Below are 14,320 nucleotides of genomic sequence, written 5' to 3' on the forward strand. Positions count from 1 at the left end.
TTATTTTAGTTAGTTTGGGTCAGGTTAGGTTAGGTTCGATTTACACTCGTTGTCTATTAATTTTGACGCCATCTTTTTCCAACAAATATCGAATATGTCGATACTTATTTTAGTTAGTTTGGGTTAGGTCGAGTTAGGTTCGATTTATACTCGGTGTCTGGTAATTTTGACGCCATCTTTTTCCAACTAATAACTATAATACTTATTTTAATTAGTTTGGGTTAGGTCGAGTTAGGTTGGTATAATTTTAATCTTTGTCATTCGAGCAACTTTTCTCGTTAAACAAGATTTATTCCTTTAAGATTATAAACTTTAAATATTATTTATCTTTCTAAAAAAAATCTTAAATCTTTGTCTATCGTTAAAAAGAAATTCAACCGCTCCTAATTTAAAACGACTAAACATTTTTACTTTGATCAACTGTTTTTAGTTTCGCTTCTACAAACAAGTATCGTTATTTTTCTATCGAATTTGCGTTTCTAAGATACTACGACCACTCACGAGAACGGCCCGATATTCATTCTTTTCCAGGGAAGGAGTGAATAACGTGCTTATTGACATATCGAGGAGACCACGTATCGTCTCGAGTCACGAACGCGTTTTCACGGTCGATCTGTCGCCGTGGAACGTCAATATAATCTTCTTGTATCCACTCTCTGTCATCTCTGTCCACTAGATATTCGAAGACTGGTCTTGGACAACCACCTTCCTACGAACCCTTCCTTCCTGCCCCCCTGTTTCTTCACCCCCTATGCCGGTGTGTCGAGTAAGTGGTCGGACAACGCGGCGCGAATATAAATCAATAGGCGGCGAGGGCAGAATAGGGCAAGCTTGTTTTCATACACTTGGGTCCGCGGAAAAGACGCGGAGAATGAACGACGTAGCGCGGTGGGCGTGGCTGGGCCGAGAAAAACCCCGATGGACGGGATCGTAAAATGATTAATTGGACCAGCTTTTCCGCGGAGCACTGTTTGCTCGAGGATAGTAAAAGTCTGTTTGCGCCCATTTCGATGAATGAGCTTGACGTTTCTGCTTTCAAGACGTTTAATTCGGCCGATTGGACGGCACACATGTCGTAAAAAGTGGCAATAATCGGGTGTATATTCTATAAATATATATGACTCATAACGTGGAAGGAATGATATTTCCTTCAACGTGGATAAGGAATATTTAATTGGGTCGTTTTATTTTCTTTCTTTCCTTTCTTTTTTTTTTTTTTTTTTTTCTTTTAGGGGCATCCGATCTTTGCCAATGATTTGCTTGTATTTACAACGAGTAGGATACTTTTAAGTAATTTTCACAGATATTATTTTTTCAAGTACATTTGAAACTGCCAGATTTTAATGAACCAGGTGCTGCCACTTGTCAATCAATTAGCCATCCAATAATTTTTGCGAAGAAACTATTTTTAGAGTACATATTTATGCAGAGATTAGAACAACTCTTAATATTATTTATGCAATATTCAAGTAATAATATCTTGTACATACAATTTCAAGAGAAATAACGTCACATTAAATTAAATTAGGTTAGGTAAATTCATTTAGGTTAGGTTACGCGTGTTTTCGATTTTGATGAACATCAGAGAAAACTTGCGACACTCTATATACAATTTTAAACACTGCTAAATTAAATTAAATTAAATTAAGTTCTCTTTATGCAACAATAATTATACCTTATACGAATATATACAATTTCAAGGAAGACAACGTTATATATGATTGGATTACGCTCATTTAGGTTAGGTTTTCGATCTCGATGAACATCAGAGGAAACTTGCAACACCCTATATACAATTTTAAACAAAATATACACTCCAAGTGTATATTCGTCAAGTGTGAAATATTATTTATGCAACGTTCAAGTAATGACACCTTGTATGTACAATTTTAAGAGAAACAACGTCACATTAGATTAAATTAGGGTTAGCCTACGCGTGTTTTCGATCTCGATGAACATCAGAGAAAACTTGCGACACCCTATATACAATTTTAAACACTTAATACTTCTTATGCAACATCCAATGACACCTTGTATACGTGTATATACAATTTCAAACAACGTCATATTACATTGGATTACGTTCATTTAGGTTACGTGAAGAGTTATATTTCGCGTTTTCACCGCGCGGGAGCGGCTCGATCGATTTCGATAAAAAGTTCCACAAACTTTGCGCGGCGAAACTTTTTACCCACCCGGTATGCACGCGTTACCCCAAAGCGGAACACCGGTGGTCGAGGAACAGCGTTAAGGTTAAACGTCGCCGGCTCGAACCACGGTTATCAACTCGCTCCGGTAGCCGAGACACGCGTGCCTCCTTTCTCGGAAGAGTCTTTACGTGTCCCATGCTAATGAACTTCCCCTCCCCCGCCTCCCTCGCCACAGAAATTCCTCGAAACCCTCTCGGTTCGCCATCCGTCCAAAGAGTCCGTCCACAACGTCGTCCATCGTCCGCCTCCGACATCTGCCTCATTCCTCCTCTTCCTTCGGAAGGATATAACCCCCTCCTCCCTGAATAGAGAAAGCCACGAAGAGAGAGGAGGAGGAGGAGGGGGAGGAGGAGAAGGAAGACGGCAGACAGACAGACAGACAGACAGACGGCATCTCTTTGACAAATTCGATTCGCGTGTCGCAGGGGCGCGGAACAAGGCGCGAGAGGCGGAAAAGTGGAGGAGGGTGTTTCCGGGTGTGCTCAGAGTCGCTAAATCAGCTAAATGGGTGGCAGCCAGGGAGTGAGGGGGTGGTCGGGAAATCCGTGTAACGCGAGGTGTGACGGGCGTGGCTGACGGCATCGGCGGGATCTTTGAATATTTGATGGCTCGCGACGACAAAGACGGGATAAAGAGAGGAGGAAATTCTGGCCTTCCACGTCTTTCGAGTCGAAGTCTCATCGACCATCGACGAGAGAAATCGCGTCTGCGGACGTTGGACGGGATTCCTTATCGTGTTCCTACGATTGATTGCAATATGATGTCAAACGTCTGTTTATAAACCTGTTAAAATGATCGAAGCAACAACTTGAATACGAGCTTTCGACAAATAAAGGATTTTCAATTAATAAAATAATGAATAAAGAAAAACAAGCGGGCGAGTTTCATCTCAACAATGATTTATCTCGTTTATTAGATGAAAAAGATAGAAAACAAAAAGAAAGAAAGAAATAGACGTGGTTATATACGAATGACGAAGTTTCTCTTAATTGACAATATTATATACGATTGAAACGAAGTCGAGGGATGACAGTTTATCGGTCTCTCCGAATAAACGGGAATCCGATAGAATCCGGTAAAAACGACACCGGCTCTATATTTATCTCGTGTTATTGTAATATCGAAATAGAACAGGTGCACATCAATTCGTGATACGGTGTCCAGGAAAATAATATCGACCCGCTATTCTATAACCGCATGAACCGTTTAAACAATCATAAAGGGATACAGGAGTACAGTTACGGAATATAGGAATAGGATTCTCGAATTAGAAGCGATCGTGTGTTCCTTCCTTGTGACACGCACAAAATGGATAATTGTTGATAAAATTATCGATCATCGAGTTTATTTTCGTAATATTTTGCATTCGCTCGAAGAGAAATGTTCAAAAAATTGTAAAATCACTTCATAAACAATCGAATAATTCCTCCTTCTCCCAATTGGATTCCCAATTTCAAAATTTCAAAATTTTTGCTCCCCTTACTTAATAAATATATCTCTTTCAAAATAGACGCTACACATTCTCGTCCAAACAACAAAATCGTTGCTCAAAAATCCTCGTCCACTCGCGATCCCTAACTGGAATAATTGGATGAGTGTAATCCCCGATAGGCGTAAAATCGTGAGTACCGGCCGAGCCATATTTCTCGAGGTTGAACAAGCGTGGCGTGGTGGAGGAATCGGCCTCGAGGAATCGAAGAGAATCCGGGGGAGTGGAGGGGAGAATGGATCCTGTTCGACGCGGTTAAATATCCCTTAATCGCGATCTCGACTCGAAATATACGTTCGGTCTTGGATTTTGTCTACGTTGAATCTGTTCGACGATCGGCTTTCCCCCAGGTTACAGCCTGTCCACGGCCAGATTAACAACGGAGGGATTTCTCGATCAACGCACGAGATATAATCGGATCACGAGACCGGTGACAAGCGATCGTGCCGGTATTAGCGACGAATTAAAAACAACCTTGATCGACGTATAATTTATTGCTTTTTTTTTTTTTGTCTTCCCTTCTTTCTTCTTTTAAGCAGCGGAGGAGACGTGACACTGATCCTTGTCATATTTGCATCACTTTATAGGTACATAGTGTCGAACAGGATCGAGAAATATTATATTCAAATGAAATGATTTTTGAATCACACGAAAAATCTACACGAAAATATTCATTTAAAAAAAAAAAAAAAAAAAAAAAGAGCAATGATTTACGAATACCGTAAACTGCGCGTCTTTTCTAGCCGATCATCCATTCAACGATATTTGTATGCACTTGCGCTCACGGGTGAAAACGAGTTCTAAACGATGGGTAATTTGAGAAGAGGCCGATCCGGAGAACGCCACCCCCTCCCCCTCCCTATAGCAGAGAGGAGTATTATAACGCGCGCGTACACATAAAAGGGGGAGGGGAGCGTAAGTAATATAGGGGTGGCGACCCTTCCGCACAAGGGTTGTATTCTAAGAGCGCATGAATTCGGCCGAGCCTTACCCTCTTCTTCCTCCGCCGGGCCGTTTCGCGTTGCATAAGTAACGCCGTTGGAAACCCTCGACCCTTCGTTGTTAGACTCTTATTCGCCTGAAAATAGCCGGCCCGCCTATTTTCTCGACCGTTCGTTACTCGCTCGCGGTGAAAAAATGTCCAGCAACGATCGTTTCCATTGCTGGATATTCATCAATTGGCTAATTGGTTAAGGGAAGAGGGCTGAAATATTGATAGCAGTGATTGTTGAAAATGTGAGCTACGTTTATATTCTATGCGTGTGGCAAGGAAGAGAGAAGACTGAATGGTATGTTGGTAGACTCATCATCTCATCTTAAACACTAGCACTAGCATTTTTGCTAATTTTTAATCAATGAAAATAAGTAGAAAATCAATGAACTAGAAACGCAAAACTAAAGGGATGAATAAAGAATTAACTAGTAGCATTATGGATATTAAACATTATATGTAAAGAAAACAATTAAAACAGGCTAGTACATTAATAAGCTTGATTGTAATTGGTCAATAAATTTTATTTATATTACTATGAAAGTAAATTTTATAAATTTATTATTTAAATTTATTTTTTCATGAGTTATAAATTCCGAGTAAGTTGTAGGGGAATTTTAATTGCAACGAAACCGGATATCGGTAAACAGATCTGCTCTTCTTTAAAAAGAATAGAATGTTGTTAATTAGTCATACACCTGTTATGGCCATTCGAAGCGATGACCATTTTAAATTCCGCGCCAAAGTAGCAACAAGGATTGACGTGCGGACAGAAAGAGGAAAATACGAATTCAAAACTGGTTCGTGAAACCGAGAAAATATCGTCTTTCCAGTTAATTGGAATCTGATAATCGATCGTTAATAATATGACGTTTTTAGAACGAGTAACGAGAAACGGTAGGATGTACCGTTGATCAGCATCGACCAAGCTCATCGTGAGAACTAACCTCGATGGTGCTTTATTTTTGACGACAGTGAATAAACGATCTATCGCGAACAAGTTGGAAATTTTCAATCTCACGGAGATCATTCGTGAGAACGTGTAAATTCGACAAAAAAGATGTAGTATGCGAATACGATCTTCTATAAATAAGAACCAATATTAAGAGAATTTCTTGTTTTGATAATTGTATCGATCGAATTTCTGTAATCTTTTGAAATTCCACGAGAACGAATTTCGAAGAGATAATATTAACTATAAATGATGAGATTATTTTAAGTTTGTATCTCATATCAATTTTTTTATATATTTTAAAAATTAATCAAATTAGCCAACTGTTTTATTCTTATTTATTATCTCTCTCAGAATAGCATAAGAGTTAAATCTAGATTTATATTTAAATTCTTTGAAAATTTATATATACATGAAGAATAAATTTAATTAATATGATTAATCTTTAAAAAATATGTAATTGCATTATGTTAAAATGTTAAAATAAAACTCAAATCTAAACCAATCTCGATCACTTTAAAAAATGAATATTAAAAATGATCTTATTAATTTCAAGCCAAAATCAAATCTTTAAAAAGTACATAGTATTAAATATATACTATTAAAAATATTTCTTGTTAAAATATAATAATTAATAGATATCAAAAGAATGATTCAGAATGATTCAATTTAAAGGATAGAATCAACGTACCTTCGTAACCAGTCGCATTTACAGAAATAGAAGCCATATTTCCACATCGCGTTAGTCTTATTTCAGGATCGGCTGTTACATTCGCACCTACCGATAAAAGGCGAGCCATCCTGTCCCAGGTATAGGAGAACTTTAATTCCTTTTCTCGTTTTCAAAAAGCAAATAGTCGGCGAGCTGTCCGTCCAATTTTGTTCGTCACGTTATCCTAACCTCCTAAAAGGAATGAATGTGAATCGTGAAACACGGGTGTCGAGTAGAACTAGGAAAAAAAAAAAAAAAGAAAGAAAAAAAATGTATCAAAGTACCTGAGGGGCGTGAAATGATCCGAGACGAAAGGTAGAGACGAGGTGAAAAGCTTTTGGTGGTAGCGTGTAAACATGTTTTTAACAGATCGATCCCAGCCTAACCTAGCTGGTATATACGAGTACATCTGACATGCCAGACAGTCTTTCAAGTTTCTGAGTGACAGTCCTGCCCTCTTCTTGACAAGCTAATACCAACCTACACGCACGGTAAAAGAGAAAGAGGGGAGCAGGAGTGGGGAACTGCCTTTTACGTTTCGCGATCCAGGCACGGCCTCCTCGCCTTTCTCACGGGGACGTGTTAATCAAAATGTTAGACAAGCCACTTACACGGACATCGTGACGTTCCCATTTAGCCTAAGGGATACGCCAAGTTACGTGCATACGGGAATTCTGTGTGAGTGACGGAAAGATAACGTCACGAACGTCTGTTAATTAATAGTTATTACAATAGCCGGCGTGCGATTCTCTCCATCTTTATTTTGAAGCGTGGTATATACAGTGCTGACGTATGTACATATGTGTGTGTGTGTGTGTGTGTGTGGAAGTAATAACAAGTATTATATGTTAAATTTAAAAAATTAAATTCATTTCGAAGAGTATTGGAACCCGAGATTTTAAGGTAATTTTGAAGTCTTCTTTTTTTTCTTTTTACAATTTTTTCCAGAATTATTTATGATTATGATGGTTTTATTGAGACAAAATTCACAAATCATATTTAGGTTAGAATTTTGTTTCTTCGAAATATTCTTTCAATTTATACAAATGTATCTACTTAATTGTTTACGTAATTGAATCCAAGTTTAATAAATTTTATAATACTTTCATATATCTAAACTTTGATATGATAAAAATCAAATATAGAATTTGATAATTGTTTTTCAACGGATAATAAAGATATGTGCGAGTAGTTTTTGTAGCCAGTATAAATGAAATTATTATTAATATTTACAATTTTTAACCTCATTTAATCGAAGATCAGATTAAAAATTTTGTAATCTCGAAAAATTCTTTTATGATAAATCTGTTGAAATAAGATTATTGTTAATAACTATAACATTGATTTTCCGTTAATAATAATCACTAACATGTTTCGTAAATTTAACTTACGTTTAATCTAAAAATTAATTTAAAATTTTGTAACTTTAAAAATTCTTTTGTGAAAAATGTATAGATGGCATATATATTTAACCAATAGTAAAATTAAGATTCGATTCGGCTGGAATCGATATGAAAATACTGATACTAAATTTTTGACCGCTAGTGTATAAACTTGTACACAGGCAAGGAACGTTCAACTCTTTTATTTTTAACGTTAACCTGTGCTCGACTCCGGATATCGTATCAAGCGTAATTGATCTACAGCTGTGTGTATCTGACTGCTTCTTAAATTTTAATTTTCGTACCCGCAGGCTGCGTCCCGTTGAACGTCATGTAAATTTAATCGTGAATCCTTGGATGCGTGTTGTCTGTCCAGTCACGTTTTATTAACACGCTGTATATATGTATGTTTATTTTATGGAGAAATTACAACCTATTATCGACGATAGGATCCTCGTTTCGATATTATTTATACAAGATGTTCTGTGACCAGTGAGAAATATTTTGAAAAGCTAAAAATAATGAAAAGTTCACGTAGAGATATCTTTTATTTCATCTATGAGTGTTTTATCATATAATATTCTCAAAATATTTTTCTTTTAAATGAGATTAATTATGTTATATTCTTATGTATGGAAGGATTTCAATTTCATTATTGATTTATATTAAAAAATGTAAAATGCATACATGTAATGCAAACATTGAAATGTAAAATAATCATTAAACTATTGAATTAACGTTAATTTTCTTTGATGGGACAGAAAAATATTTCTCAATGAATATTTCTTATTTTCTGAAAGAGCATTATTATCTCATTTCTCATATATGTTATTTTATGCTTTTATAATCTATCTGACTTCTATGTCTGTCATTATAAGGAACATAACTTGAATAATCTTTATTTAAATAGATGTATATACTTCACAAGTATCTAACCACTTTCTTATAACAATTATATAAAATAATTAAATTTCTTTTTCATCAAAATATATCCATCCTTATAATAATTCTATTACTTAGAATTCTATATTATTATTAACATTTTCATTATTTTATTAATAATTTCCATAATAAATTTTCAAAGGCGGAAAAAAAAATCGAATCGAAATTACCAAAATACTCTTCCCATAATCAAATCAATAAACCAAACACGAAACTCGTCGAATACATCACGATCCACAATTCACAGACACGGACGAGTGTAACCCTATCGCAAGACACATATCCCTTTCAATCCAACAAACATCAGGAAGTGTGGCCGGGTAGCGAATAAATAAAATCTAACTGAGCCCAACGAAGGGGGAAATATAACGCACAGGTGAACGATAAACAGTGGTGAAACGATGCCCCGTGCCGGGCAATAACTACATAGATCAGAGGCGCGGTGAGTTAGCTGAGAAAAAGAATGAACGACACAAACCTTGCAAAAGGGAGACGGTGGTATATACGGTGGAAAAAGGGGGGGATTGGAAAAAAGAATAAGCGAGTAAAGAGGTCGACGAGGCGAACGAACGCCCCAAGGTATGCAACCCGAACTTCGAACAGTGGCAAACGCGTCTCTTTCTCTTTTCCCCGCGCCCCGCATCCTTCCATCTCTTTCTCGCGCGCGCGTCTCGACGTTTCTCGGCTATGTGTTGTTTGCCGAAGCACGACAGAGTTGTGTTTCGGGCAGACGGCGGAACGAGACCGAACAACGAGTGTTTGTCAAATGTTTGAACAAAATGTTTGTCGTTTCCTGTGGACGCCGCCAGGGCCAAATTAAATGCGATGCCCTTACCCAACCCGATTGCCAATATTCGGAATGTGTATGCAGCCCGGCCGACCGTTATTCGCAACGGAGAGGACAAAGAGGAGAGGAGTGGATGTGACGGTGGATATAAATGTGACGTTGTATAATTGTGGATGAAACGTGACGGCGAATTTTGCGAGCTATCGCGAATTTGGGATGTGCAGAGTTAACACAATCGTAGTATTCTACAGATCGAAATAAATGCGCGGAAATATCGGTTGAGAGAATTATTTTTTAGGTTATGAACGATTGAAGTTTGCGTTAAATAAAGATAGAGTGAGATTCTTTTTTTTTTTTACTTGGAATTTTTAGATTAGGATTTTGAATATTGTTTTATCCCATTGGTAATGTATTGTGTGACGTGTTAAAATTATAGAATATCTTTTCGATTTAGGAAAAAATAGTTATACTATTCATATTTTTGAATAGTTTACAAAAAAAATAATAATTTATGCTTTAAATGCTGCAAGTTTTTAAAAGCATATTTATATAAAGTGGAATATTTAAATGAAAAGAATATCTTCACTATTTATATTCTTATAAAAAAAAGATCAAAGTTATATTAGAAGAACAATTGTTTATTTTTATTTTTTTGTGAGATTCTAAAATTATAAATAAGCGTGGAAGGAAACATTTTCTGTAACATTATTCTCTTTCTTCACCGATGATCCATGTAATTTAGCAAATTATATAAACTCGCATCGTCATCCTTAACGAGGTTCCTTCTTCTGCTGTAGAATGAAGCTTCTAATAAGCATCGAAAGGTGGATCCACCAAATCAACTCGACAAAATATTTTCCATCGAAATTAACAAGTCATCGTTCCCTTAACCAGTCACGGTCATCGTGACAACGTCCAAATCAATCGATCTTTCGCTTCAACTCTATATCAGTGGTTCTCAATCATAAATTTAACTCAAATCTAAATTAAATGAAAATATAATTGGATGTTAATAAGAAGAACTAAATGAATTTTTCAAATATCAATCTAATTATGTATATTCTATTGTCTGTTATATAAATAGTCAATTATTATTTATAGAAAATATGGAAATAAAGAAGAAGTAAAGAAGAAATTATCATGTAACATTAGCAAATAAGTATTAATGAAAATAGTTTTTAGTATTTGAATAATAATACATAAAGGAATCACTATTGCCATATTTATTTATTTATTAATAATCTTCTCGCTATTCAAATGTAATTTTTTTCAATTTTTCTTATATGAAGAAGTGAAAAGTATCCTAAATTATTTAGATATTAAACAGAAAAAGATTGCAATTCAAAGAAAATTGAAAAATTGATAAAGAACTAATTTAATAATTTATGAACACATACATATGAAGGCAGCCTGTATCTAAATATTCCAAAAAAAAAAAAAAATCGCAGTTCAAAAAATGTTTGAAAACACTAATCTACATCATCCAACTTCCACAAAATCCATCTCTGATTCAAGCCTTCCAGACTGAACTGTCAGCATATAATGAAGACGTTTCGTCTCGTCGAAAACGTCAGTCCCTGTAACCCTCGTGCCACCACCGCCCTCTATTCCAACTGATCAGGTGTATACGTGTACGTATACCGTTATTACTCGTGGCAGCCAGCCACTGAAACGTTCAATTATCTACGCTGGCCGCGTCACGGCCCATTGGCCGGCTTATTCTCCCGTTGAAAAGAGGCTGCCTCGAAAGGTTAAGCTGAATGAACGTCAAACGTCTCCACGAAGAGAAGAGAAGAGAGCCTCCTATACCTGTCCATGCTCTCCCCTCCTCTTTCCACCTTTCAGGAGCTTCGAAACGATCGAGAGACGATTCGAGAGACGATCCACGCGTCGCTAATCAGATCTTTCAGAAGCGTTCTCCCCTCGGCCTTTTGTACCAACCTTCGATCCAACAGTATTTTGACGCGGTCGAAGAATGACGGACCAATTACGAGGCGCCTGAGCTGACGATTGAATAAACGCATTCCTCCTTACGATCATTATGCTTCCTCACAAGAGTTAGAATAAAATAACAATTTGGAATAATGAATTATTTCAAATTATTTTGCCATTTTTATTTTACGAATAATATACGAGATATAACTATATTTGCGAAGCGGAGAAAAATTATTTGGAAATAATTCTCTTTCAGTTGAATTCATAAGTTAAAGATTATAAAGGAAAATGAATAATTTGAGGTTAGGTACAACCATAAGAGGTTGTAATGAAATTACGTGTAATTTATATGAATGAATTAGAATTTAGAAATTTTTTTGTAAAACAGAAAAATCTATTTTTTATATTGTAGAAAATCTGACTTAAATAAATTATAAAATAATTATATATTTCTTATTTCAATTTCAAATTAAAAATTTTATCTAGATTTAATCTCAACAAAGCAAGACTGTAAAGGAGAAAAGGGAATTTGGTTTCGATTCTAGTTACTTAACGAACCATAAATCGCGAGAATCGGAAGTTTCCTTTTAGTTGTCTTTTCAACATGGTGCTCGAAACGCAGCGAGATACACACACACACACACACACACACTCAGGACGAGATCGAGATCTCGTCGATCACGAATGCCGTACACGCGCACGCGCTGCGGTAATGCGTCTTGGATTGACACGAGATCGATAATTGGCCGTAATTGAGGAAGAGTTGACATTTGACGATTTGAAAATGCCGCTTCCGGCATTGATTTCTCTTATTGGTCGTGGATGGAAGGCAGGTTAGGCTGATATTTAACGAGATTAGCATCTATAGTTTGAATACACGTGGAAGATATAGAAAAGTGTAAAGATCGATATATTGAATCATTCGAATCAATTAATCAATTTCAAAAAATTTCAGATACAAAAATTATACGTACTTGAATTATTGGTTGAATTTTGAAATAAATTTAATAATAGATTATAATTAAGAAATATAATTATTAAAATTTCTAGAATTCTTAATTATTTATTTAAAAAGAGAATCGAAATTTCATAATATATTTACAAATTCAAATTACGAGATAAAATATAAAATTATTTGTATTAAGAAAAATACAAAGTTCAATCAACTTGCAATATTATTACGAGCATCGACAGTGTGGAACGAGAAATGACAACATCGCTTGTCATTGATATCCCAAATATCGATTTAACGGAGTCGTTTTCCGGACACGGAACAAAACGGACGTGTTTGTCTCTGCTCCTCGCAAGAATACTGTATTATTTAGTAAATCAATTAATTTCGTATAAATAAATTAATCATTGTAACTATTATGATGCAACGATACTAAATTTTTCAAAAATATCTTAACAATTGCAAAAGGAAAAAATCCAAAATTAAACACCTTGTTAAACACGCACGTGAAATTTCTTTTCCGATATTTATATCGGCAGAAAATTATCCTCGACGTATCTCTTCCCTTCCCAAACCCATTTCGCGGCCGAGGTATCACGGAAGTTGGGTTGTCGCGCACCACCGGAAAGATCCCCTCGGTCGCCCCTTCATATCCGGCCGAGCACACAACCCCGAGAACCGTTCTAAGGTTTAGACAAACTTTTTCAATGAAGATTATTCCGAAGTCCGCTAACTACTCGGCCGAGGCTCCCTTGAGGGCGCCAACTTTTTTCATTCGCCTAACTTTCGCCGGCCAAAGAAGAAGGAGCGAGAGAGAGGATGCACGAGGCGGAGCTGTGGAAACACAGGAGACGAAGAAGAAATGCCGTGGTTATACGCGCATGTTGCGTTTATTGCCATCTTAAAAGTGTGTTCGGCCGTCGGCGCGAGTAGATATTAGCCCTTGAACCGCGCAATATTTCCGCCGTTGCCGTACTTTGCCCGTGGTTTCAGCCTTGTCAAAGACCGGTGGTCGTTCAAAAGTACGCTGTTGAAAAAGAATCTGTATCGTGCGCGACGCGACGTTTGATTAAACTTTCTGTGTAGGAAGTGTATATGAGGCTCTGTTTGATACAGTGTTTTCGGGAGGATGGATTAACTTTTTTTCAAGACAGAATCGTGCTTATGATGTGTAATTCTTGTGATATAATATTTGGATAGTCTCGGTAGGTAGAAATTAAAATTATGTAACATAAGCTGATCTAATATAACCTAACCTATACGTGTATATATAGTCACATAATAACTATTCAATTATGAACATAATATAACATATAACTTTTGTGTTGATACTTGAACTTAGATATCTTTTTACTTATTATAAAGTATAAAATTTAACTATAAAAGCAGATTCTTAAATCCACTATGGATTTCCTTGTTTAATATAATCTAACTTATATATGTATGTATAATATAGTTATGTAATATAATGTATAATTCTTAATGAATTGTGATTATAACATAATTATTATAATATATAATGCAATATAATCTTTAAAAACATATAACGAATATAATATAACAACCTATAATAGGTGTGTTATTTTGATATTTGGTATCTAAGTATCTTTTCACTTATTATTAGGTTATAAAATCAAATGATTCTTAAATCCATGGACCTTCTTGTTTAATATTTGATTTACATTTTTGAATTTAGAATTTTATTATTGAAATAAAAGTTAATGAAGAAATAATATATCAAATATGAAACATATGATATAGAATGTATTAAGTGAATTTACATTAGCAATAAAAATTATAAAATTTTATTTAGAAATATATAAGAATATTCTATGATAAGTGTTGTTTGAAGTAATTATTGAAGGATAAGTAATAGAATAAAAAATTGAAGAAAATTTTCATCATCATTTTTTATGTAGAATGTCTGTGTGAATAAAAATTCAATTCAAAATATAGATTCAAATATAG

Source organism: Apis florea, unplaced genomic scaffold (assembly GCF_048593485.1).
Source record: "Apis florea isolate Af1SG1 unplaced genomic scaffold, ASM4859348v1 contig_1914_pilon, whole genome shotgun sequence".
NCBI classification, from domain to species: Eukaryota; Metazoa; Arthropoda; class Insecta; order Hymenoptera; family Apidae; genus Apis; species Apis florea.